Source organism: Cnephaeus nilssonii, assembly GCF_951640355.1.
Source record: "Cnephaeus nilssonii genome assembly, chromosome: 1".
NCBI lineage: Eukaryota > Metazoa > Chordata > Mammalia > Chiroptera > Vespertilionidae > Cnephaeus > Cnephaeus nilssonii.
In genome coordinates, this window is record NC_137072.1 from 62690385 (window position 1) to 62717182 (window position 26798).

Genomic DNA, 26798 nt, shown 5'->3' on the forward strand with positions numbered 1-26798 from the left:
AGGCCTACTCTTGCATGAATTTCCTGCATCGGGCCTCTAGTATAATAATAACTTGACAACAATGAATAACAGAAATAATATAAACACCGAATAACAGCACACGTTTAAAGTTTTATAAACCAGAGACTGAACCTTGTCACAAAACTTAGTTTCCACATCTTTAAATTGGACCTAATCAAAGAACCTACCCTAATGGCATCACTTTGAAATTTACCTAATACATCTTTGTCTGGTGTAGATTAATTCAATACATATTTATATCTATGTCTAGCTATATCTACATATTATGTATGTGTACACACATTTTTCATTATCTTCTTTCTCTTACACTTACAGTAATTTGGTAATTCTGTTATTTATTCAATTCAGAAATGCAGGTTGCCTATGCCATTAGTGAGCAAAATCAATCTCCAGCTTAGCTGAATAGCCAGGCGGAGTTAGTAAGTATTCCTTTTCTTTATTTTCCTCTTTCCCCTCTCTTGGGCCCTCCCTAACTTTCTCCCAGTTTCCATGTTGCAGGATATGAAAGAGACATCATCACTATCTCAGCTCAATGACTGCCTATCTCTTCTAGGAGAAACAGACTTTTGGGTCAGCTGCCAGCTTCTGCCTCCAAAGTCAAGGACAATTGCCCACTCTGTGCCCTGGCGACCAAATCCTGCCAAATGGTGGCAGATGGCGTCTTCCCTGCAGACCCTCTAAGAGTCACATGGCAATTGGCCCGGGTGACTTTTCCAGCTCCTCTATCGCCAGTCCACTCCACTCCACCCGACTTTTCCATTCCCTCCCCCATGCTGGCAAACGGAACAGAGACTTTTAAACACTGTCATTTTTTTTTTCATAATCCCCTCAATGAAAATGAGGCTTTTAAAAGAGATCTTTTTATTTGTTTTTGGTCTTTGAACTACATAATCAGACCACGTGGCGTGGTGTCTGCTGCCTTGTAACATTTGACAACCACATAAAATGTGAATGAAAAGGCTCCAGGGCCTGCAAAAGCAGTCACCTCCTCGAGGTGCACTTCTTCCCCCTCCTCACACTCATGGAAACGGAGCTGTGATTTTGTAAAATTGGGCACCCACACGTCACTGGACACTGAAACAAATCCAGTTTCCCTCTCAACTTTCAGCCAGTTTCAATATCATTGCCTTCTCCCAGTTCCAAGGGAAGAAAATAGCCCACATCCAGCTAACTGAGGCGATTCTTTGCCACAATGCTTGTAGCCATCTACCAGCTATTTGGCATTTCTATCTATCTCCAAGCCATGCACATGCCCAGTTGAACCAAACTGAACATAGACAAATAAATTAGTCATAAGCGGAGAGCAAGGAGTTTTACACATATAATGTCACCAACTCTCAAGCTATTTGCATTCAGAGATATTTCTGAAAAAGCAAAATGCACACAAACAACACCACCCAAACCTGCTTATATTTTTTAAAGTCTCCTGTTTTTTCACTTGAGTTATTTAGTAAGCTATCACCATAGAAGCTATCCCCATAGATGTTCTCTAACATGTTCTCATCTTATTCTAACAACAAAAGCCATTTGAGCACCATCTTCAGTATGATCTTGATATTCTGTTCCACAGTCTCTTTTCTCCTGTGCCAAAAGGGGCACAAACATCCATCTGTCTGGTATGGAAGAGAGAAAACCCCTCTGTGTCTTTTGTCCTCAGCTCCTTCTGAAAGAAGAGCAAAATGATTATGTGAAAGGTACTTTGGTCTTGCTGTTTTGCTAGCTGATGAACAACTGATTTTACCTTGAAGCTTTCAGTTCTATGTAAAATGAAGACAGTAATAGAAACTACCTTATAGTACTGTTAAACTAAATAAGAATTCCAGCATAACGGAATAAAAGCTCAAAAAAATTTTGCTGTTACTATTTTTCTCTTATGCACAGAGAATTTGTGTTTCCAGGATAACGTGGGACTGGTGCAGGGCAGCTATAAGGTAGGATTATATTAGAAAATATCTCTGAACCAAGGATAATGGTGGATGAGGTAGGTACTTGTTTCATGATAAACTAAGCCATGAGTTTAAAAATATGGCAAAGAATGTCATCTTCCATTCACATGAAGGAAAAAAGGGTGAGAGGAAGGAAAGAAAGATGATAGTAAAGTACTTTTTAATATTTGATTAGTTATCTGTTGTATGTCAACTATGAGCTGAGCCCACAGACTATAATGGTGAATAAAATAGGTTAAAAAGTTAAACAAATTATTAAATCCAGAATATAAAACCCTATGACAGATGTGAGCAAGAAGACCAATAATGAATATCAGATCAGAGGTAGCTACTTTCAATAAGAAGTCTCCTCTAAGACATTTAAATTGAGATTCAAATGATAAGAAATTACCAGGAAAATACAATCCCCAAAAATTTCCAAAAATGGGGGCAAGGGCATAAAGACATAATCCAACAGGTACAAAAAGTCTTACATCTGAAAAATCTGGGGAGTTTCATGAACTACAGGGCAAGCCATTGTGGCTGGAGAGTGGTGGGTCAATGGCAGTGGGGAAGGGGGGCCTGGGAGGCTGTGAAGATGTGCCGGGAGTTTAGACGATACGCTAAGTTCTATGGGGAGCTGTTGAAGGCTTCATTCAGTGCAGACTTGGTTTAGCTTGTTTGAAAATGACCTTTCTGGAATCCTGGAGGAAAATGGAGTCCAGAAATCCAGGAAAGAGATGATATGGCCTAGACAAGCATGAGAAAGGGGTAGAGAGAAAAGAACAGCGTGGAGAGTTTGGGAAGTATAATCCGCATGACATGCTTATGGACTGGCTATTGAGGGTGAGGAAGAGAAAGGATTCCAAGGGTCATGCCGTGAGTTGTGGCAAGTGTTAAGATTTTTTTCTTTTATTGTTCATTTAATTAAATACATATTGGCAACACACTAGAAGAGGCCTGGGCAGACTCAAGTTATCAAGGCACTGGGGAGGGGAGAGGGAAACAGGCAGGCAAGAATAGAGTCAGGGGGAGCAAAGGCCATTCTCCGGGCCGGAAGCTAGAAAAGGGGCAGTGGCCACATGAAGAAAAGCAGTCAACAGAGCAAGCCAGGTGAGGCACAGTTTCTAAATGCTCCTTTTATTTTCAAGGCTTTAAGAACATCAAAAGGCAATCTATGGTGATCCCAGGCTAGAGCTCAGGCACTCTCCCTGGGGCTAAAGTAGACAATAGGCAGCAGACAAGAGAATTATTGAAAATAAAGAATGAAGCTTTTTAAGAAACATGCTTGGTCTTGTGTTATCTGCAGCTGACTCAACCAGAGGGAGAAACCATCATAACTTAAACACACACACACACACACACACACACACACACACACACACACACAAAAAAAAAAAAAAAAACAGTGCCAAGACAATCTATGGGAAAAAATAATACTCTTTTCAACATATGATGGATAAAACCACTAGATATTCACATTTAAAAAATGTTGGACCTCTTCCTTATACCACACACACAAAAAAAACTAACTCCAAATGAATCATAGACCTGAATGTAAGAGCTGACCTATACCCCTATTAGAAGAAAGCATAAGAATAAAACTTGAAGACCTTGATTTAGGCAAAGTCTTCTTAGATATGACAAAAAGTGACCCCCCCAAAATAGATACATTGGACTTCATCAAAACTTTTGTGCTTCAAGGACACCATCAAGAAAGTAAGAGGGCCCGTGGCTCAGTGGTTAAGAGTCAATCTATGAACCGGGAGGTCATGGGTTCAATTCCTGGTCAGGGAATATTCCCAGGTGGTGAGCTCAATCCCCAGTAGGGGTTATGCAGGAGGCAGCTGATCAATGATTCTCTCTCATCATTGATGTTTTTCTCTCTATCTTCCTCTCCCTTCCTCTCTGAAATAAATAAAAATACATTTTAAAAAAGAAAGTAAAAGGACAACCCATGGAATGGGAGAAAATATTTGCAAATCCTATATCTGTTAAAGAAAATTGTATCTAGACCACATACTAGTAAAGAACACTTACACATCAATAATAAAAAAAGGCAAAAACTTTGAACAGATATTTCTAAAAAGAATATATGTAAATGACCAAAAGCACATAAAAATACTTGATATCATTAGCCATCAGGAAAATAAAAATCAACAATGACATCACTTCTCACCCACTAGGATAGCTAATACTAAAAAAGATAGATAAAAACAAGATTGGTGAGGATATGGAGAAATTGAAACCATTAAATATTGCTGATGTGTGTATAAAGTTATGCATGTACTTTGAAAAACAGTTTGTCATTTTTACAAAATGTTAAACATTAGAATTATAATATGACTTAGCAATTCCATTTCTAGGGATATACCCAAAAGAAATGAAAATATATATCCACACAAAACTTGTAAATAATAATGTATGTTCATAGCAGCATTATTTATAATAGCCAAATAAAAATAACTAAGCAAAAAACCTTCCAACAACAGATGAAGGAATAAAAGTATATGTCCATAAAATTAAATACTATTCATCAATAAAAATAAATGAATATACAATACATGCTACAACATGGGTAACCTTAAAAACTTGATTAAGAAAATAAGACAAACATAAAGACCATATATTATATAATTCCAATTATATGAAATGTCCAGAATAGGCAAATCTATACAGATAGAAAGTAGATTGATGGTTATCTAATGCTTGGGGCTTGGGAGAAATGGGTAGTGACTGCTAATGGGTCTGAGGTTTCTTGTATTAATGAACATATTCTAAAATTGATTGTGGTTATGGCTGTATAACTCAGTGAATACACTAAAATTATTGAATTATACATTTCAAATGGGTGAATAATATGATAATAAAGTTGCTATAAACTAAAATCAAACTTTTTCTGATAGAACAATTAGGAAATCAGGAGTTAATTAATAATATGTTTGCCCACACTGAAGTTAATATAAAATAATACACTGCCTTTTAAACAAGCCCTCAAATTTGTCATTTTACACCAATTAGCTCACCATTTAAGAAATACAGTTAGTCCTCACTTAACATTATCGATAGGTTCTGTTACTTTAAACAAAATGACATATATCAAACCCAATTTTACCATACGCTAATTGACATAAACAAGAACCAAGTTCCTAAGGCTCTCAGCATGTTATAATGAAACTAGAGGCCTGGTGCATGAATTCATGCATGGGTGGGGTCCAGCCGGCCCACCTGATTGGGGGCTGATTGGGCTGGGCTGGCTGTGGGGATGAGACAGGGGAGGTTGACTGGCCGGCCCCACCCTGTACACCCTGCCTCCATGCTGACACTGAACAGTACTACAACAATATCTATATATAGGATCAGTTAAGGAAGGAAAGGCTTCCTATTTTTCTGCCTGTCCCAGAGACACAGATACAACCACTACAGTATTGGCCACTCAGTAGGTGTGCCGGGTGAGGCCATAGCCTCTACAGGAGATGGGTTGGAGATAAGAGCAACAGACAAATGAACGCAAACACTCGTGTTTAGAGTAGGCATCTCTTCAAAATGTAACACCATATCAAACATTAATTTAGCAAGAAAAAATTCTGATGACTAATATGGAAACAATTCCCTATTAACACATATATAAAAATAACAGAAAATATTCATTAAAATATAATTACAGTTAGCTAAAGATACTATGTTCCAGAGAGCTAATAAGATCTCACAAATATAGAGTAGAGAACAAAATGCTAATTTCTCTGATCATTTTCTAATGCTCATCCTAAATAAACTAACTTTGGAAGAAAAAAACCAACTTGGATCTGAACTCTGTGTCACTCACTAGTTTCATGAACTTGGAAAGTTCCTTACCTTACTATACTAATTTTATCATGTGAAAAAAAACCCACAATATTTAACTCATAAGAGTGGCAAAATTAAATAAAATAATCCATATAAAGGACAATACTATACTTAGCACATAGAGCACATCAAATTGTAGCTATTATTATGATTATTAAATTGTCATTGCTATATTACCAAAATCAAGTGAACTAGGGTGGCAGTAGTCTTGCCACTTAAACTTGAGAAATCACAGAAATTTAATATTAATATAGCCAAAGAGAATCTGGAAGAGCAGAAAGACTACTCAACTGGGAATATGGGAATTTATACAAGGTTAGGCACAATAACCTCTCTGAGACTCATATTATTCATCTGTAAAATAAACAAAATGATCTGTGATGTTACTTACAACTTCCATAAAATAAGGGGAAGGGACTTACTGATTTTCATTTTCCTTACAATATTCTTTTTTTGCCTTAATTTCAGGCTCAAACTAGTTTATTTGAAAGCCAACTCATGTTTCCAGTAAAGTAATGGAGACAATAATAGCAACTAACACAAACTAGTGAAAATATATTTTAATGAATTTAAATCTATAATCTTAGGAATATTAAAAAAGCCATTATTACTCATCCGTTGGTTATAAAAACACCTTGAAACAGTCAGGAGTTTCCATGAATGAACCAAAGTTGTAAAGTCTTAAAATGCAAAATATCTTATGTGATCCAGACTGCAGATCTTTCAAAAATAAAAATAGCACACTAGTCCTTCTACTGCACTTTTAGCCACATCTAAAAATACAGACAATCATCTCTCACCAAGCACTTCAATCATTATAATGTTTGCTATGTGAGATAATTTTATATAATGTATGTGACAGGTATGAAGAAATGTCAAGAAGCTACTTTTTATTATTTTTATAAAACAGAAAATAGTAACTGTAATTTGGAACACATTTTGAGTTCAAAAAGTCCTTTCAAAAGTATAGAATATTACTCACATTGTCAAGGAGATTTATTTTAAATCATGTTGAGCTTTTAGGAACAAAATTATATTCCCCCATTTGATTTGCTTTTGCTGTTAAAGATAAAAATCTGATTTTACTAGGCGAATCTTAAGGTCCTATTTAAAAGTAATTTTCAATATTTATTTGGTCAAGGAATTCTAAATATTCAAGTTTTGCTGGAAGGGTATTAACTCCATTAATTGCATCAAAGATACATTGTGCTTGCTAGAGATCTAGCCCAACTTGGCAGATAGCATATTCATACAGGGATCAGTGTCTTAGCAATAGAAGCCAAACTATTAAGTGGGAGCCATCATCATTCTTTTCATTGTGGACCTCTTATTCTAACCCTTTTAGTACATTTTTTTTTACATTGTTGGGGTTGTCAAGATTCTAAGCTCTGTCACATTTTCAAATAAGTAATCTGAAGGTGTGAATTTGCAAATGCCATGGAAGTGAGAGCATGGAAAAGCTCCAAATTCATTATCTGAAAAAGAGACCTCCTACTTATTTTGAGGAGCAATAAGAGGGTCACATTGCACTTTGAAAGGAATGGTGTTTTCAGCCACTATGAACGTACTGAGCCATTGTGCCTGGCTGTTTCTATGTAATTGAGTCAGTGATCGGTAGACTGAGCATACAAGCAGACTGCTGCCTGCAGTTTCCCATGCAGGATTGGTCCCATCACTAGCAGTTCCATCAGTAGCTATAATTTCTGCCCTGAGGCTTTATGTGCCAAACCACAATGAAAAGGCACTGCTGGCTGCTGGAAAGTGCAGAAGGAGACATTCATCTCAAAGGAAGCAGCGATCAAATCTATCGGGTTCACAGGTTAGCAGCAATGAGCTGAGCAGAATTAGTGGGTTTAACATTTGGGTGCCTGCTCTCGTTGACTGAGGAGAGGTGTTATTGACAGCTCGGGTCTGGGCTTTTAGAAGAAAGAGAACACAATTGTATAAAAGAAATTCATGTTGTACACTGGCACACAGATCATCCCTTTCTTTATCTGCTGAGTCCTTTCACACCATTTGATTTTCACACATCACATTAACTAGAAAAGAAAATGATGGAGAATGATGTTACTAAGACAAATTAATGGATTCTAATACATAGAAATAATGAGCTCCTTAAAGAGAGGTAAATTGAAGACAAGTTAGACCCACGAATGACGGTAGACTAGCGGGACTAATTTATACAAGTCACTGTGCTCATTTGGGTGACACTAGTTTTCAACATTCACACACACTGTCTCCTCTAGAAGTTCCATGTTGTGATGATGAGGAAATGGATGCCATAGAGATTAGAGGACTTGCCTAAAGATATAGCAGGAGGAGAAATTCCATCTCCCCCACCTACTGGTTCTGTAAATATTAAACTGCTCCATAAATGGACTTCATCAGCATTACCTGGTGTGTTCACTGGAACTCTGCCCCCAAAGATGTTCCCTGGGATGAAAAACCACAGCTCCTCCAGAATAAAACCTGACACATAATATCTGGCTCATGGCTGATTCTTACTAAATGTGTGGTGAACTAAACCAAACCTTGAGCTTGAATTGAGCCATAGAATCAGTGCAACACTGAAGGCTTCTGATAAAGGCTTCAAACTATTTCTAGATTTCCCTGACTTCCGATGTCTCCCTTTCCCTTTATTTTTCACTCTTCCTCTCTCCCTTCCTCCCTCCCTTCCTTCTTCCTTTTTTAAAAATAGTTATATTGATTTCAGAGAGGAAAGGAGAAGGAGAGGGAGATAGAAATATCAATGATGAGAAAGAATTATTGATTGGCTGCCTCCTGCACAACCCCCACTAGGACTGAGCCTACAACCTGGGTATGTGCCCTGACTAGGAATCGAACCGTGACCACCTGGTTCGTAGGTCAACACTCAACCACTGAGCCATTCCAGCCAGGTCCATCTTTCTTTCCTTCCTTCAACAAATAGTTATTAAAAGTCTATGAAATGTCAGGCAGTTTCCTATGTGCTAGAAATAAGATAATGAGCAAAAGCAGAATTCTTGCTATTATGCAACTCACATTCTGGTGAGGGAGATAAATATCATTTATATAAGAAAATGCTAAGAAATATAAGTCATGGGCCTTCAATAGTATGTTAAGACAGACTGGTAGGTTTCTCTGAAGTAGTAACTGAGGTACTATATGAGGGATGAGTGGGAGTTACCTTGTGAATCTTGGACTGAGTGGAAGGAACCATTTACAAAGGAAAGAACAGCATATGTAAAGATTCTGTGGCTAGAGTAAAGCATGGCACATTTGAGAAATTGAAAGGCTGCTCATGTGATATGAGTTCAGCGAGCAAGAAGAAAGAATGAAACATACTGGGATAGTCTATTTAGGAGTCTGTAGGCTGTGATAAGATTTTTTTTAAATAGAAGGTGACTTGAAAATAAAAAGTTTCACTGGGCATACGGGAACTCTCTGTACTTTCTGCACAATTTTTCTAGAAACCTAAAACTAGTAAAAGAAAAGTTTATTAAAATATCACTCTGGCTACAGTAAATGGGACAGAAAGGAGTGAGGTACAGGGTCGAGTCTGAGAACAAGCTAGGAGAATACTGCAGTTCTCCAGGACAAAGAGGACCAGGACCCGAGCCCCAGGGCCCTCCAGCATGAAGAGGTAAAGGAGAAGAGGAGGGACAAGTATGGTGACTGAGAAGACATGGGTGGTGAGGGAGGAAGAAAACCAGAAAAGAGTGGTGTCCTTGAAGCCAAGGTAGAAAGTGATCAAGAAAGCTGATCAAATGCATCAAATGGCCTGATGGACAATTATTATAAGGGCTTAAACTCAGTCATTAGATTCAGGCAAAGAGGCCTTCGATGACACGAATAAGGAAAAGCCTGGTGGAGTGGGGTGAGCACAAAAATAGATTAAGGCAAAACAAGAATTGGAGAGAGTATATTATAGAGTATAGAGCTGTTTTGTTGCAAAAAGAAGCAAAATATAGTAGGAGAAGTGTGGTCAGGAGATTATTATTATTTTTTAATCAGAGGAATAATAGCATGACACTCATATGTATAAAACTTTAGTATGCATAAGATTAATTTGCTTTTTTAAATAAAAATGCCAGTTCCCAGGCTACTCTTATAAGCCCTGGGAATAATCCAATATAGAGGATAAAGCTAAATAATAATACTGAAACAATATAATCAATAAATTATAGCTCCTGAAAAGGTAGGAGTGGATAGAATTCAAAGACAGATGAAGGACTGGACTTAGGAACGAAAAGGGAGCATCACTCTGTTTTAATAGAGGGAAAGAGGACCAAATGTCACATGTAAGTAACTTTGTATATTTGGTATCAGGAAATCAGGATAATTTCCATAAAATTAAGTTGGCAGTAAAGTTATCTGTGGGAGAGAGAGGTTGATCACAAATAAAATACAAAATAACTCAACGATTCAAATGATAATTGATTTGCATCAGTTACATCCACATCAAAATGAGTTATTTGTCTTTCAATCAAAGAGCCCATTGTGACAAATCACAGCCCTTAGATTAGTGCCAAAGAGCCCCCCAGCACAGTTCTGTCATTATCTCCCCTGTGATTTCTGTAAGCAAGTGACACATCAGAAATAATGAGTCATGCGAAGGACAATGTAATTGGTGCTGGAGAAATGCACCCCACATTATGTCATGCCCCTGCACTAATCGTTTCCTAAAGCCTTAATTGCCTGTTCTGATACTCCTAGCTCTTCTACACCCTGAATGACAAGTTGGTAATTCACTGCAGAAGGCTTGGGCAACTGGATAAGATGTACCAAGGGCTCCCTTTGGCTTTCTTGCACTGACTAAACACATCACAGTAGTATTTATTGCCTGAGTGTAGCACTTTTAGAAAGGAGTTTGTTCCCAAATAAAAATTAGCCTGGACTTAAAACAAAAAAATCTAAAGATAACGACACAAGGCCAGATGTCTAGTCTATTTCCTTTAGGCAAAGTGTTAGAAGTAGAACAACAAAAACAAACCTAAAAACAAAATTAAGGAGAATTTTTAAAATCCAAGGACAGGATTTAAGTGTGCCGGAAAGACTAGCTATATAAAACATTTGTTGTTGCCTGGCCGGCATGGCTCAGTGGTTGAGCGTTGACCTATGAATCAGAAGATCAGAGTTAGATTTCTGGAGAGGGGACATGACTGGGTTGTGGGCTTGGTCCCTGGTGGGGGGCGTGCAGGAGGCCGCCTATCAATGATTCTCTCTCATGATTGTTTTTATCTCTCTCTCTCCCTCTCCCTTCCTCTCTGAAATCAATACAAATATATTTAATAATATAAATAAACAAAATATTTGTTCTTTCTCTGGGCAGCCTCCATTTCTATTTCACATGTCATCAGTTAATACTTTGCTTCCTAAATCATTCAGGTTTTCCAACATGTATGAAAAGATTGAGTGGAATTCTTGACTGTGGCTTAATGTATAAACACAAAAATCTGAATGGTTGCTCCTTTCTTTGAGGAGTAGAATGGAGCTCAAGTAGTCAGTAGTAAACATGAGGAAGAGTCTGCTTCATACATATAAAAGCGAAGCCTTTGGGAGAACAATGATACCTCATCTTCTTTTATACTAGGTTATGGGCTGAGTTGTGTTTCCCCAAAGTACATATGTTGAAGTCCTAACCCCTTGAACCTCAGATCCTGACCCCATTTAGAAACAGGGTCTTTAAAGACCCCATTTAATTTCAATTAAGTTAAAATGAGGTCCTGAGGGTGAGTCCTAACCCAATCTGACTAGTGTCCTCACAGAGAAGAGAAATTAGGACACAGATGGGCACAGAGGCAAGACCATGTGAGGACACAGGGAGAAAGTGGCCATATACAAGGAAAGAAAAGAGGCCCCCAAAAAACTGATCTTACTGATACGTTGATCTTGGACTTCTAGCCTCCAGATGGTGAGAAAATATATTTCTGTTTTTTAAGCCACTCAGTCTGTGGTTCTGTGTTGCAGCAGCCCTAGCAAACAAATACTCTTTCTACCAATCCTTCTTTCTTGTCACAGACACATAAAATGTTATTTTTTAAATAGTGCTGGTTAGTAGGAGTTCAGGGGGAAACCTTGTGTATGGGACCGGAGGATCCTTAAACCAGTGCCACTCCACGGCAATACTCTAGTGCCGTGGTCGGCAAGCTGAGGCTCGCGAGCCACATGCGGCTCTTTGGCCCCTCGAGTGTGGCTCTTCCACAAAATACCATGGCCTGGACGAGTCTATTTTGAAGAAGTGGCGTTAGAAGAAGCTTAAGTTTAAAAAATTTGGCTCTCAAAAGAAATTTCAATCGTTGTACTGTTGATATTTGGCTCTGTTGACTAATGAGTTTGCCGACCACTGCTCTAGTGTCCTCTTACGTTGGTGAGACTTATTAGACCCATAGCTGATTTGATGAAACTGAACATAATATAGAAGTTTGAATTTAGATTTATTACTCCGATGTTTGAAATAGAAGCATTGATTAGCATTTAGCTGTATATTTTCACAAAATTAACTGATTGCCAATGTGGGGGCAGCCTCATGTCTACACACTGCCAAATCCCCTAGGACTCAGGGCTCCCCCAAGGTCCCTGTCAAAGAAATAACCAAATGGCCACCTCTCCAGGACGTCTTGGATCAGCAGGGTCACACGTGAGTCACACTGCATGTCCCGGGCACATCCCCGTCTTACTCCATCAGTACCCCTGTCTAGTCTCAGAACTTCCTTCATGCCTCCTCCAATATTTGTTCAGCCTGTGATTGTAACACCATCGTCAGCAAATCAAAATCCTGTGGGTTCTTTAAATTCCAGGGGCCGACTCACTGACTCTGGGAAGACTTCCTTGATTATTCTAGTCCCTGACACTGACCTTTTGCTTTCTAAATTTCACCGAGTTTATAATCCCATCTAAGACAATTCAGTATCCAGCACCTATTTATACACAGCACTATTTAAACCATTGTTCCAAAATGTTACTACTTATCACTAAGATTTACTTCAGGCCAGGCAGAGTCTGAAGTGATCCCCATACTCTTGTCTCTTTACATCCTCAACACAACCTGAAGAGGGAGGTGTTCTTACTTCATACTTGCTAAGAGGAAACTGGCTTGGAGAGCCTAGCAACTAGCTCCAGCAGCGCAGCTGGGATCTGACCTAGTCCTGTCTGACAGAGAAGTCTCAGACCTCTCTCCTCTTCTTTAATTGGCCTCCAGGGAGGCCCTCTCTGTGTTCCTTTCTCACCATCAACTCTTAGCCTTCCTCCCGTAGGCATCTCTCTTTCTAAATCACCGTGAAAAAGGGCCTTTTTCTGCCCTACTCTCAGATACCTCAAGAAAATAGTTTTGCATTTGGAAAAATATTTAGCAAAGCACCTGGGATAATTGGGGTTTTATAAATCCTAGGTGGCTTTGCCTTATGTTGCCAGCTTTCTTATTTAAGGAGTAGAGATTGGACCCTACATTTATTTCTACAAGATCCAGGACCCTTCAGGCCTTCCTTGGCTTGGTATAATGGGCCGTGAAGATGGAACATTTTTAAGAAAAGCAGCATTTGAAAAATGGACAGGGCATATGAACTCACAGACTAACAGACAAAGACAATTCTTTTATATTATATTCTGCCCTCTAACTTTTTTTATTACAGAAAAGGCAATAAAAATGATACAATGGTTTCTCTCCTAACTTTGTTAGAACATCATATTAATATGACCCACAACTCATCTTACCTTTTTGTTACTAGATTAAACTTTATTAAAGTATAGTTGATGTACAATATTGTATTAGTTTCACATGTATAACATAGTGATTCGACATTTTATATCTTACAATGTGCTTGCCACAGTAAACCTAGTAACCATCTGTCACCGTGCAAAGTTATCACACTATTACTGACTATATTCCCCTTCATCTTTCTTACCCAGCTCTCCCTCCTCCCTCTTCCCCTGTAGCAATCTTCTGTTTGTTTCTTGTTTCTATGAGTTTGTTTTTGTTCTGTTTGTTCATTTGCTTTTATTTTACTTAAGCCAGGAAGTCCAAAAGCCCCAAGGACACATTATTGGGTTGCAGATGGTCCTTAAGGTCTTGCTTTTTGAAACATTTAGGACCACTTCAGCTCAGTTTTGAATTACAAAAGAAAATATAAATAAAAAAAGACTTCCCTGGTTCCCTGAGAGTTGGCATAGGACTTAGTGATATGCCAGTTTCCCCTTGCGGCCAGCTTCTCTCCCACCCCAAATGATCAGTGTGTTCTCTGCACACTCACCTTACTCCTTCTGATATGTTCTTTTTCCTATGAAGTATACTTTTTCTTTCTCATTCCCTTATCCTTTCCATTCTACTGTTTTTTCTGTCCACTGGCCATTGACTCATTCAAACACACTTTCTCCCTAGCTAAGATACAGCTCAAAAGAGCCCTACCACAGAAAAGGAACCGCCCGGAGAAACTTTCTTTTCATCATAGCAGTGGCTGACATTTGCCTACCACTTTACTGTCTATTTTCTTAGCTTGATTGGATTGCAAAACTCTTCCCAATTATTGGATAAAAAAAAAGACAGGTGAACACAAATAGCCTCTGAATGCCTAATGAAACCATGCCACAAAACACAGTGGGGAGGAGGATCACATCTGCAGCAAATAATTTGCAAATAAACACCTTCTGTTACCAAAGTACTGACACTATTGGTTTTAGCATTAATGAAGGATGAGGAAATGCAGACTACTTTTTAAGGAATGTGGTCTGTGAATTAATGAAAGTCTCTAGTTTCTTGTCTTCTAAGGCATTGAGAGAAAGAGCTGCAATCAAGTTAAATGATTCAGAGTGCAAGGCTATGTTGATTTTGGCTAACCCAATACAATTATTACACAGACTAGAGGCCTGGTGCACAAAATTGTGCACTTGGGGGGCAGAGGGGGGGAGTGCACCCTCTCGCAGTCTGGGAGCCCTTGGGGGATGTCCACCACTCTGTGGGGAGCAGCAGGCCTAAGCCGGCAGTCAGACATCCTTAGCGCTGTTATGGAGGTGGGAGAGGCTTCCACCACCGCTGCTACACCCACCAGCCGTGATCCTGGCTCAAGGATTCTGGCTGAGCAGCGCTCCCCATGTGGGAGCGCACTGACCACCAGGGGGCAGCTCCTGCATTGAACATCTACCCCTTGGTGGTCGTTCATAGCAACTGGTCGTTCTGCTGTTCGGTCAATTTGCATATCAGCCTTTTATTATATAGGATGATAAACTGAGGTTCAGTTTACTCATTAATTCAACAAGCATGAATTGAGCATATAGTAAATGACAGCCACTGTGCTAGACACTAGGGATGGAAGGCATTGTTTCTACTTAAGAGCTTTAAATATAATGGGAAAGAAAGTGAATACAAACACTTTTTAAGATGTTGAGTCTCATGAGAGTGGAAGGAAATGCAGAGTACACGAACTTTTAAACCCTTAATCTCATTTCTTCATTTGTCATCCTTATGTCTCTTAATTCTTGGATTTTCGGCCTCTGTTGGATCTAGATAATAAGCCTATCCATATTCTTACTGGTAGAAGAAAGCTGTAGCATGTGGTGGTTTTGTGGCCTCAGATAAGTGTGAAGCTTAGTTTTAGCGTTTGTTAGACATGTGAGTTTGTACCATGGTTTACCAATGAGGAGGATGGTATCTAACACAGGCATAGTCATATTAAGTGAACCATTGTAGATAAAGCCTGACATGCAAGACTACAGGACCTGACACAATTTCTGTAAACATTAACTACAAATATTAAGGGAGTGTTTTTCACATGGATGTTACAGAACTGGTGGGTGAGGGATAGAGATGTTAATAAATGCGTGGTAGGATAAATAAACCACCCCTCTGAGAAAATTAATTTGTTAGTTTTACCAGTGAAGACAGTATTGTCCTTTTCTGTACAATAGTTAGATCTTTAAGATATGTACATTGTAAAAAGGAGAGTTTTGATGATACTTCAAGCTATTTGATCTTGCAAAAAATGCTTCCTTTTCAGAATATGTATGAATATCTCCATGAACTTGTGTGGACTGGACAAAGTATGGGGAATTTTTTTCAGGCTAGGCACACCCAACATCCTATTAATGGTATTCATTTCTTAAAAACTCATAAAACAGAGTTTAGCTCTAGTCAGGATCAGGAGTTCTAAATGAGACAAGACATGGTTTAAACAGAGAATTTCAGTTTGGTCACTAAAACATTTTTTGGTTCATCCTGGTGAAAAAAAAAATAGATAGCATTCAATGATAGAGCTGCTAAATAAAGAGATTGGCAAGCAGCTCCTGCATCCTGATTTTGAGGCAGCCAGGGGGTAATGCCATGGCCTGGGGAGACAGGCTGTCTCAGAGCTCTAATTCTGGCTCTGGCGGCACCAGCGAGGATTAGTGATTTATATTAGTATCCTCAGACTCCTTTTCATAGGTTTGCTTTTTTTTTAATCTCGCTACAGGGGTCTAAAAGCTATGGCCTATGGGCTAAATCTAGCCCACTGTCTATTTTTTACATTTTTAAGCTATTAGAAAAAAACTGAAAAGAAGGATATTTCTTTAGATTTGAAAATTATATAAAATCCAAATGTCAGTGTCCATTAATAAAGTTTTATTGGAACAATTTCCATATCCATTTGTTTATGTTACAACAACCAAGTTGAATAATTCTAACAGAGACTTTATGGCCTATAAAGGCTGAAACATTTACTGTTTTTGTTGTTGTTTTTTTCCATAAAATATTTGCTGACCCTGATCTAGCATGTAGAGTGAATGATAAAACTAAATGTGCACGGATCCACATGTCCACAAACACTATAAGAGAGCACGCTGCATTCAGCACTTCTCATAAGAGCGATCATGAGATCACACTTACAACTGGTTTATAAATGCCCCAAATGCCTTCTGGTTGACGAAGTATTAGCCAGAATTTCAAGAGAATACAAACATTTTAAAAGTCCTTTAACCATTTGAATAGCCTCTTTTAAATGTATGTTTTAAGGCATTTTAACTAGCAAGGGAACACAGAAGCAAAAAAATCCCAAATACATTTTTTATATGAAAGAATACATAGTAGCTAAAGCATGCTGATTTCAATGCATTTATTTAACTCATGTTCAGAACTACTTGTGTATATAGAATTATGTTTTCATGCCATAAACAACTCCTACTCACATTCTCTAAATAATTTGCACAAATTAAGCAAGAAAGAAAAAGAAACTTTTAAAAAACACAAGCTTCAAGGCAGTCTACAGACTTAGGCAGATAAAAAATATTGTTGCCTTTGGATAACAAATACAATTGCATGATTTTAACTTACTGTACTAACACAAAGAGAAAGATGAGATAAAGAGAGCGTTCTAAAAGTAAATGTTCCAGCAGCATATTTAACTAATGATCAAGAAGATGATGTTGATGCTAAAACACTTATAATATCCCCACATTTTCATTTAAAATAGACACACCAAATACTGGTTTTCATTTTTGTTGTTGTTGTTGTTGTTGTTGTTAATCCTCACCCACTGATCTTTTTCCCATTGATTTTTATAGAAAACTAGAGGCCCGGTGCACGAAATTCGTGCACGGGGTGCGGGTGTCCCTCAGCCCAGCCTGCACTCTCTCTCCAATCTGGGACCCCTCTCACAATCCAGGACTGCTGGCTCCCAACTGCTCGCCTGCCTGCCTGCCTGATTTCCCCTAACTGCTTCTGCCTGCCAGCCTGATCATCCCCTAACCACTCCCCTGCCAACCTGATAGATGCCTAACTGCTCCCCTGATGGCATGATTGCCCCTAACTGCCCTCCCCTGTCAGTCTGGTCACCCCTAACTGCTCTCCCCTGCCGGCCTGGTCACCCCTAACTGTCATCCCCTGCAGACCTGGTTGCCCCCAACTGCCCTCCCCTGCAGGCCCGATTGCCCCTAACTGCCCTCCCCTACCTGCCTGTTCACCACTAACTGCCCTCCCCTGCTGGCCTGGTCACCCCTAACTGTCCTCCCCTGCAGGCCTGGTTGCCCCTAACTGTCCTCCCCTGGTGGCCTGGTCACCCCCAAATGCCCTCCCCTGCTGGCCTGGTCGCCCCTAACTTCCCTCCTCTGCCAGCCCGATTGCCCCTAACTGCCCTCCCCTGCCAGCCTGGTCATCCCCAACTGCCCTCCCCTGCAGGCCTGGTCCCCCCCAACTGCCCTCCCCTGCAGGCCTTGTCCCTCCCAATTGCCCTCCCCTGCAGGCCTGGTTGCTCCCAACTGCCCTCCCCTGCAGGCCTGGTTGCCCCTAACTGCCCTCCCCTGACAGCCTAGTCACCCCTAACTGCCCTCCCATGCAGGCCTGGTTGATCCCAACTGCCCTCCCCTGCAGGCCTGGTCACCCCTAACTGCCCTCCCCTGCTGACTTGATCGCCCACAACTGTCCTCCCCTGCGGGCCATCTTGTGTCCACATGGGGGTGGCTATCTTGTGTGTTGGAGTGATGGTCAATTTGCATATTACCTCTTTATTATATAGGATGGATGAGAGGGAGGGAGGGAGGGAGGGAGGGAGGGAGAGAGGGAGAGAGGTGGGGAGTGGAGAGAGAGAAACATGGTGCACACCCAGATTGGGGCTGGAAATTGAATTTGCAACTCAGGGACATGCTCTTTACTGGGAATCAAAACCACAACCTTTTGATGTGTGGGTTAATTTCTAACCACTGAGAAACACCACCCAAGGCCTGACTTACATTTTTAAGTGACAGAAAATTAATATATCCAATGACTTTATTTGTTTATCCTAGAAGAAGTTGCAAATACAGACATGGATGATAAATTTTAATTGCTGTTTGTAACATCAGTATCTCAAAAACTCAAATATTGGCCTATTATATAGCACAGCTGCACTGACCATCTAAATCAGTTCAAGTTTTGGGAAATTAAAATTTTTACAGTCTCCAGACACATAAAATGTTCTATCTAGGGAGTTCTTTTATAAATGCATGAAATAGGTCTGTAGAATTATAATCATAGGACCAGGAGAAAACTGAATCTGAGAGGTAAAAGTAAAAACTGATTAATAATATAGCATGGAATTGTGAATAATAGAAAAAAAATTGTCATATTAGACACGTGTGTATATAGATAAATAAATAGATGCATAGGAAATAGAGATAATGAGAGAAATATGAAGATAGATAGACAGATAAAGACATCCACGTTCTCTAACTTTTCATTTAGCTCCTAAAAATTCTTCTGGAAAATAATTACAATGAAAAAAATGTTAGCGAAATTTACAGAAGTAATATGCAATTATCTGAAGTTATTGAAAATTATTAGTGTAGTCATGGGTAATGGTGGGGAAAATGACACCTTCACTTTTTTTGAAGGACTTAATTTCATTTCCAGGCAGATGAAAATCACTTCAGGTTACCCTTCAAAAAATATTTTTTCTTTGTTTCTATAGCCAACATTTTACCCCTCATCCTATTTTCTTGTGTTTTCTTCTTTTCTTTCCTTGTGAGAAGGAAGAAGATGAGAAAACCTCCATGTTCTAGTTCTTACTGATTTGGGGCACTGGGGCCAGTGGGGTCTTGAGAGATTGCAATATTGGTAATTGCTTTTGAAACTCATAATGGGTCTCTGCTTGGATAATATCTATGCAGGTCTGTGGACTGATTGCCAACAGGTGAGTCTGCTGCTGGCTAGATAGTGATAACTTGGCCAGTGTGTGGAGCAAGTTGGTGAAGAAGCTGAGACGGTTTCTGCAATGTGAGTTCTGTAATGAAGAGAAGCGAACCCCAGTGTACCAGTTTTCTGTAGGGAAAAATTACAGGTGTAGATTCTTCCCTTGGCATAGTTATTTACATGTAAGTAAGGACACTGTGGACAAGTGTATTTCTCTCCCGGCTTTTTCATGACAGTATAGTTTGGCTTTAGAACATACATTCAAAAGCACTATGAGTAGGCATCTTTAACCAGTGCCTATTTTAATGATAGGCATAAACATACAAATAACTGCAAACAAATGAAAATGCCTATTCTCACTTCAAGTGCTGAAACTCTCATTTTTGATGGAGGAGTTAAGAAGAAATCCAAGTATATCCATTTCAGCTAATAATAACAAAAATATTCACATATTCATATTTCACAAACTATGCTCAAAATTCTAATACCTCGTATTTTGAAGTCAGATTTTATATATATATATATATATATATATATATATATATATATATATATATATATAAACATTAGTTTAATTTCTGGGAACTTTACCTTGGGAAAGGTAAATCAGTGATGCATGATCACACACACACACACACACACACACACACACACACACATGTGCGCAGGTATACATTCACTAGCTGTGTTAGCTGTTTTACCTTGATCAAATTACTTCTCTCTTCCTCAGTTTCTTTATTTGGGAATGGAAATAATACAATAGGCTGCCTCCAAGAATTATAGTAAAGATTAAATAAAGTGATTCATGCAAAGAGCCAGGACTTGCCTGCGATACAGATAAGCTGTAGATGCTATAATGGATATTTGATGCTCTAAATCCCAGAGGCTGGGATATTGACTGCTGGTGGCTCACAGAGGCCCTCATGGAACTGTTCTCCACTGCAACAGGATACTATTCATCCTAGTTTATTTGTCTCCCCTCTTTCCAATCAATGACTAAGGAAGCTGATGCCAGGAAACAGGTCTGGTCCCTCACTTTAGAACAACTCTGAGGGGCAACCCAGCTCCAGGGCTCACCATACCATCAGCTGAGACTTCAGTTGCAATGATGTCAGGGGACAGCTTCTCCATCTGACCATCCTGTTTTCCTCACTTCCTCACAGATGAAGTACCTTCAGAGAGCACTCCCCAATAAACATTTGATCATAACTCTCCATCAGAATGTGTTTCCCCAGAATCCAGACTAAGATTTTAGATAGCTATAGATTTTTAAAAAATGTCTTTCCATTACCCTGGAATTAGAAAGATCTAAATATGAATAAAAAAGTGCTAAAAACTAACATTCCAACTTGTAAAGAACAGCAGAAGTTGTGCCAAGCCACTTCCCTACAGGGTTTATAGAGAGAAGGCATCTCAAAGAAATCCAAACCCCATTTTCCTGCCCCTGACTACTACAAGAGAAAGACTAGAAAAGAGAAAGTGCTGCTTGGAGACAACATTTTCAAGAGAAACACTATTTTTTTTGACAAGGAGGAAAAGAATTTCTCTCAACCATCAGAACAAATCAGAAAATCATGAGAGAGTTGCTCATAAATTTTGAAGTGTGCTGGAATGGTCGCCCACTACTTCTCCAAGCTGAAGACTTGCGTGAAGGTTGGCAAGACACTGAACCCACTGGGTCTGAAGCTCACACTCCATGGAGACAGGGGCAAGGTGGCGGGTGGAGTGAGGCAGCGGCAGCAAAACAGCCTGCACTACTCTTACTTGGCAGGTACATGGGCTTCCTGGTAGCTGAATAAGCACCAGGAAAGCAGCTGGCCTTTGAGCCCCTTTGTTGGCGTCCCATCCAACAAGATCATGCCCAAGGTAGAGCATCCTACCATGTGAGGTGCATTTCCAGTTCTAGGGATGGTGAAAAATCCCCAACTGCGCTCCGTGAGAGAGTCAGCATTTGGGGAGACATGTACTAAGCAGGCAGTACAAAGGAGCTATCACTGCAGAAGCTTTTGGGTAGGAAGATTACCTTCTTCCATCTTTCTCTCTCATTACCAGAGAGGAAGGCAGAGAAGTGGGAAAAGGAATGTGAGAAGCTGCCCACCACTTCAGCCACGATTGTCACAGAGGTCTTAGCTGCATCAGGGGATGGAAAGATCCTACACAGCAGGAAGTAAGAGATCAACATCACCGAGTTGGAGTAGTGGTAGCCAATCAACAACAAATAACAACAAAAACAACAACAACAACAACAACAACATTTATGTGATTGAGATTCCTCCATAAACCTGGTAGATACATACACTTCAACCTTTTTCAGCACCTTGCATTATGCTGTACTAGGTGTTAGGGATGAAGTAATGAGAAAGAAAGGTGTTGTTCCTGACTCCATGGAGCACATACTCTCTTGTCTCTCTCTTCCGGTCTCTGTCTTTGAACCACTGTTGCCTTTTCTCCGTGTGACAGACTATTCTTCTGAGAATGTTAAGGCATCATCATTCCATTAATTACTCTGTTAATTTTTGTAAACATCACAAGAAAAACTTCCACAGTACACATTTTGAGAGAAGCAAAGCTCTTTCTTTGAGCACTATACATTAAAAGGTCTGCCAACATTCTTTTCTCAACCACATTTCCCAAAAGCTTAGCACTTGGCCATAAAATGTAATCCAGTCTAAAATCTGGCATGTCAGACAGCGAAGTATTCAAATACGCCAATTTGGCTAACACCTCCTTTTTGAATAACAAGTAGAGAAATGGAAAAAAAAAATTGAAGTGAACGGCTTTAAATCATGGCATTATTCCGAGATAATTCATTTTATGAGACAGCAAATCTATAAAAAATTAATCCTAAATTATGGTAGATTTTTTTCAGGTAGGTTTTTACAAAAGCTTAAAGCCTGTACAGAAATATACTACCCAAAGTAATAAATAATATAGCCTGCCTCATAGAATTGTAGTAAGATGCCCAATTCTATTGAAAAATCTTGCTTTTCTTATTTGCACATGATTAAGACTTAATATCATAAGGTATTTTAGATTAAAGCAAAAACAAAACAAAGATCTGGGAACTATAAAGATATATACACATATGTCATAAACTCTCTTTCTCCCTCTATATATAGGGTGGGGCAAAAGTAGGTTTACAGTTGTGAGTATGTGAAACACAGTGTTAATAAAGTTACTGTAGTCTGATCTGCATGGCTCAGAGGTTGAGTGTTGACCTATGAACCAGGAGGTCACAGTTCAGTTACCAGTCAGGGCACATGCCCAGGTTGTGGGCTCAACCCTCAGTGTGCAGGAGGCAACCAATCAATGATTCTCTCTCATCATTGATGTTTCTATCTCTCTCTCTCTCTCCTTTCCTCTCTGTAATCAATAAAATATATTTTAAAAACAAATCTATTGTAATAATCATAACCTGCATTTTTTTCCATATGAACAACTGTAAACCTACATTTGCCCCACCCTGCCTGTGTACACACACACACACACACACACAAATGTGTATGTACATAGTAATATAATATTTGTCAAAGGGCTTCCTGGAGGCTATTGCCAGTTTTTTAGATACCATTATAGGCAGGTGGGATTAAGGTATCCTATTAATGGCTATTCCTTGGGTAGTTGGGCTTAAGGTGCATGTCCATAAAAACAGAGTAGTGCTGGTTCTGTAAGCATCATCGTCAATATGGGTTTTTAGAATTGGTAATCAAGAGAATTTCACAGAGAAAGCAATGTAGAATAAGTATGTGTTATGACGATATGCCTTCAGTATGAAGAGGATTCTGTATAAGGCACTGATCACATTTTCACCATCTTTCCTGTCTCCTATCCTTTCTGATAAAATAAAACATTATTGCACTTTGCAGGCTCCCCATGTCAAACTATTTCACAATTGGAAACCTTAGAAAATATTATTGTGTCATTCCCATTTGCAAAAAGAAATCATGTCACTCTATTCCTGAGTAATCCTGATTTTGCAAAAATTGATAAAAATCATGTGATACAAATCCCCATATTTTCATACAAATACAGAAGCATTTGCCTGAAATGCCATCCTGATGTCAGGGACACACCAATAAACCCCTAATGACTAAGATTAATGGCACAGACACTGAATTCTCATTGTGGCCATAGTGATTTTCCAAATCCCTTTTCAAAGAAGCATTTGGCACAATTCTCTTGTCACTTCAGAATTATAAATCCTAATTTAGAAGCTACACATATTGGACTAATGATTCAGGAAGCATCTTTTCAAATGAGCTCTGGGCTCACTTGTTTTGAAAGAACAACCTTCAGATTCCACATCATAGAGTCTTGAGCTTCTTAAGCTTTGCTCATCAAAAGCCATTATTTCATATGCACTGCATGTGCAACACATGCCCTAGAACAGCAATCTTGGAAGGGAGGTTTCATGACTTCCTGAGCTCGAAGACACAGCTGTCTCTAGAATTCTTGACAATATCCATTTATATTACATCAGAACAACAGAAAGATGAAATCTCTACACAGTAGTAGACCTTTAGAATTATTGGAGGTAAAGAGCCAAAGCTGTCAGTTTAATACCATGCTCATTTAAAAGCCAACGGGCCCTAATGTTTGAGGATAAATAGGGAAAGAAATTTCCTCTACTGATACTTCAAAGACTTTGCAACATCTGGAATTTGATTCCATACAGAGTATTCCACTAAGAAGTAAGTATAAAAAAAGCTCTTAATAGGGCAAACAAGATTCAGGTTTCTTGCAATATGTTCTCCTTGGAGGGAAACAAATAACACAATGCATCTGACTAACCTTTCTGCACTTCAGCTGCATTAATTAACATTTAGTCATGGATTCCACTGTGAGCCAGATGAACTCAATGCTACAGCTGTTTTCATTGAGGGAAAAAATATGCTTTCACATTTTAGATTCCCAACATTTATAAATCTGGGGGAAATATTTTGTTGACTGCCTCTGTGCCAGCTTTATTGATATTCATTACATATTAGTCACCCAAATAAATTAAAACTCACCCTAGCTATGATTAAATCAATGTCAATAGCACATCAACTGGGTCAGTCAGCGTCAATGCTATAAAAAGGACATCCCTCTTTTTTTCTTATATTAAGGATTAAGGGAAGGCTAAAAATCTCATCCAAAAAGCAGACAATGGCCTTGGAGAAATTGTTGCTGGGTGAGTTAAAGGTCTAAGTGAAAACCAGGTACTCTGAGAGGGATGAATGAAGATGACTAGAAAAAAAAATGAACAGATGTTGAAGAAATTTAACGGCAGGATCTGATAACTTGGCAGAGGCATCCTCAACTTTACAAGCCAAACATATGGAAGTGGTTGGTTGGGAACAAAGTTGAGGTACAGAACTGCAACATTTTGTCAGTTGTTGAAGGAGGTTTTTTTCTTTTCTTTTTATAGCAAAGGCTTCTTTACAATGTCATTTTATGAGGAAATTATGGCAGTACATCAGCTGACAATGCATTCTACCTGTAATACCTTACCATAATTTTCATATTGCAAGAGCACTGTAAAGTCAACTTGTCTCCAATAGTGTCTTAGTGATGTTGTGTCATGACTTCTGGTCACTCTGGAGTCTGTGGACAGATGGATATCCATCCAATAATCATGTGGCCATGCGTTTGTGTGTGTGTGGGTTAACGTTCATTTGTATCAAGTGGAGATGCCTGGAATCATTATCTCTGTAAATACGAACCAAATTTGATACTTGCCTCCTCAAATTAATGTGCTCAGCCATGAATAAAGCCTGCCTGACTTGTTTTCACCTTTACCAATATAGAACAGCAATAATGCAATCAAATCAGAAAACTATCTTACCTGGAATTACTTCAAAAAGGAATTTCCCTGGACTCTCTTCATTGCAGGGATGTTCCAGGACTTTATTTCCAGGCAGAAAAATAGCACCCTGTGAACACAAATGCCCAAAACATCAACATCATCAGGTGGCAAATATTAAATATTGTCATCATCATAATCATCATCAGTGAATATTCAAGGTGCATCTATAACCAGTGTATCATGCATCAGACTCATTTATATTCCCATCTAATCAAAAATCATGTAATAGAATCATATTCATTCAACATTTAACAAATATTTGTTGACCATCTAGTATGTATGAGATCGTGTTAGGTGCTGGATCCATTTTAAGCACCAATGTATAAAATGCATTCTGTATGCCAAACTTTTTACTAAACATTCTATCAACATATTATTTAATTGTTAGAATAATCTTATGAGGTAGGTATATTTTCCCCATCTATACTTGTGAAAACCAAGGCAGAGACAATAAATAACTTAGTCAATGTTACCATAGCTTTCTCTTAATTATCCTTTCTCTTTCTGTTAAAGTTCTCTCTCTTTAGCAGATCATGCTCAGGGTTCTGAGACATGTTTAAAAGTTTATCCAGGGTTTTTATATATTAGGATAGATTCAGTGTAGATAACTATGCTAGGCAAGGGGATTAAAAGATAATAGCTGGAGGGGGAGCTGGAGTCTAAATTATTTAATAGGATAAACTTTTAAACATGTCTCAAAACCATGAGAATGATCCACTAAAGAGAGAGAACTTTAACAGAAAAGAGAAAGGATAATTAAGAGAAAGCTATGGTAACATTGACTAAGTTATTTATTGTCTCTGCCTTGGTTTTCACAACCAAGCACTGCCATGGCGACCCAGCACTGACTGCAGCACTGCGGCCACCTCAGCTGAGGCGACTCAGCACTGACTGCTGAGGGGGCTGTGATCAGTCCCAGACAGAGGCTGGGAGAGAAAAGCAGGGTCTGATCTCAGCCCTGGGTCAGCGTGGCGGAAGTCAGTCCTGCAGTCAATGAACATAGGTTCAAATAACATTAAGTGAACATAGGGTCAATTAATATCTCTTTGAGAGGAGTTGAGAATATAAAGTACAGTGTAGAGCAATTACTCATATTATTTCACATAAAACTCTTTTCAACTAAGATATCTGCCTTTATTTAAAATGTGTCTTTATTGTTGAAAGTATTACAGATGTCCCTTTGTTTTACTTTTTTTTCCTCCCCATTGCTCTCCCCTTCCCTGAACCTGCCCCTTCCAGGCCTTTACCAGACTATTGTCTGTGTCCATGGGCTATTCCTATCTAATACATAAAAATCTAGAAAGATTTAGAGAAAATAAAATAAAATATATGCCAGGTAAATACTGAACAGAAGAGCTGAAGTTGCTGCATGAATACTGGATACAGGCTTGAAGCCAAAACACAACTCATGAGATAAAGTTAGTCATTGTAACATAACAAAAGGTTCCTTTCACTAAAGAGATAAGATGGTTCCCAATACTTATACACATAATAGAACAGTGTGGGGGTTCAGAATAAGCCTCACCAAGATGTGTCTCAGTGGTATGCA

The 26798-nt window shown here is 39.0% G+C and overlaps 1 protein-coding gene across 1 annotated transcript in view; it reads right to left on the bottom strand.

The window, feature by feature from the left end:
- Positions 1 to 25247, bottom strand: part of ARHGAP24 (Rho GTPase activating protein 24) — a 249498-nt gene extending 224251 nt beyond the window's left edge. The window contains exon 1 of the mRNA XM_079782175.1: positions 25229 to 25247. The gene's annotated coding sequence lies outside the window, so the exon portion shown is untranslated. The remainder of the gene's footprint in view (positions 1 to 25228) is intronic.
- Between the last annotated feature and the right edge of the window lie 1551 nt (positions 25248 to 26798).